Source organism: Pinus tabuliformis, chromosome 4_2 (assembly GCF_031772625.1).
Source record: "Pinus tabuliformis cultivar Carrire ecotype Pingquan chromosome 4_2, CPIR1, whole genome shotgun sequence".
NCBI classification, from domain to species: domain Eukaryota; kingdom Viridiplantae; phylum Streptophyta; class Pinopsida; order Pinales; family Pinaceae; genus Pinus; species Pinus tabuliformis.
The window spans coordinates 1104669323-1104671397 of NC_142304.1; positions in this window are offsets into that span (position 1 = coordinate 1104669323).

A 2075-nucleotide genomic window follows, 5' to 3' on the forward strand; every position below is an offset into this window, starting at 1 on the left:
GTTGTTTGATTGCATGAAAGAGGAATTCAACACCGTCTCCCAGAATGTCATTCGATTGTGGCATGGACCATATATGTTCACCATTTGAAGTTCCATCCCAATCTATTTAGAGAAGACATCCGCTACCAATACTCCTTCCCTACCCCATACATTAAGGAGCCTCAAGGCTCTGGGATTGATGCCAATAGTAGTACCCCCTAAACGACCGCGAGCATCAAGGGCATGGAGGGTCCAGCCTGGTAAAATCGATGCCAGGACATGGATAATATGATCACAATCACCAAGTGTCTCTTGTAATAGAATCACATCCACCTTCTCAACATCAAGAAGTCTCCTAAGGGCTAGACGTTTAGCGGGACTAGCCAACCCGCGACAGTTGAAAGAGAGCCACTTCATGAGGGGGCTGAGTAAGGGGCATTTCTTGCTCTAAGAACCCCATCAATGGATAACTTCCTACCTTAAACCATGTCAAGTCTAGCCTTTTGGATGGCTTTGGACATGTTGGAATGTCTACCACGGGAAGTTTTAGGGATCTTCGGGGGAGAGGATGTACCCAAACCACCACCAGATGATGCAACAGGTTTGTCATGAGATCGCAGGTGGTATCAATGTCCGAAATGTGAATAAGAGGATTCCTCCATGGTGGAGGAGGGGCACAGGGGAAATTCAGGGATGGCAGGTGGAAGAATAGAGAAAACATCGGGGGATGCAGATGAGGGGCATGATAACGAAGAAAGTTTGCATCCAAATTGAATAACATCCTTAGGGAGAGACATAGAAGATACATATGATTCAATTGAAACAAAAGAAACAAACTAGAGGAGGATGATCCTTAGAGAGAAAGGGACACTCCTTGTAGAGATGGCCAACTTTGTGGTAGCGCTTGCATCAGAATGGTACCCCTTCATAGTCCAACATTTGCAATCTGGTGGTGTTCCTCCATTGGATCTTCAAGTTTTCCTCCAGTCCTTCACAAGTGTCAAGGTGAACTAGGATATGAGCAAATGCCATCTTCCCTGTCTCAATGAAGGTTTTGTCGTGGTCGAGGTATGTCCCCAAAACATTTCCAATGTGCTTGAATATGTCCTTTGACCATAGGTGTAGTGGCAAGCTTGGAAGCTTGACCCAAATGGGTCCTACACCTAGCTGTTCCCAATCAGGATAAAAAAGAGGACTCCACCTTTTAAGTAACACTGGTACCAATTCAATATGCCAAAATTTAGAGAGGACCCAATCAGCATGTTCCGGTCTGTGGAATTGAAGAGTGAACCAACCCTTCGACATCATAATAATCGATGGTAATACCTCCAATATATGGCCCCAAATCTCCGAGATCCATTTCTGCAAACGAAGGGAAGAATAATTCCTTCCACGTACCCGACCAACCAGTACCCTGTTTACAGTGTTGATGACCTCAACCATTGGTAGCCCCTCCCAATGAATCAACTGACTCCCCTTATTGCTAGCCTTGATACACTTGGGGATTTTTTCACACCTCGCTTACGGACTCCAGCTTTCGGGTTAACAACCTCTGTGGATGGGGCATTAGAGGAATAACTAACCCTGGTAGCATCAATGGGGCTATTAGGTTGTGGGATAGGGCCACCTTCAAAGTAACCCGAGGAGGGAGGGATAGATACAGAGGGAGCATGATGAGGGTAAACAAACAACGAGGAAAGTCCAAAAGGCACTGAGGAGCAAACCCTAGAGGATCCTGGATCAACAATGGAGACCACAGGAGGTTGTGGATCTAGACAGGATTCCAAAAAGTGGAGCGAGGAAGGGGAGGGAGTAGGGTAATCCAGATGAGAAAAGAGGAAGGGGTCATCAGGGTAACAGTTGAACGACGTACCCGCAGAAACTTGACCGACCGCCTGAAAGGAGTCGAAATCAGGAGGGTTAGGGTTATCAAGGGAATACATTGGGGAAACCCTAGGTGCGTCAACCAGAGAAGCCGATAAGTCCTTCACTATCGGTGAAACCATAACTGCTGACTGATGTGGAGGAGTAGTCCAGATGGACGCAGATTCATAGGGGTCCTTTGAGAAGTCTACAAGCTCTTCATCCATCTCAGC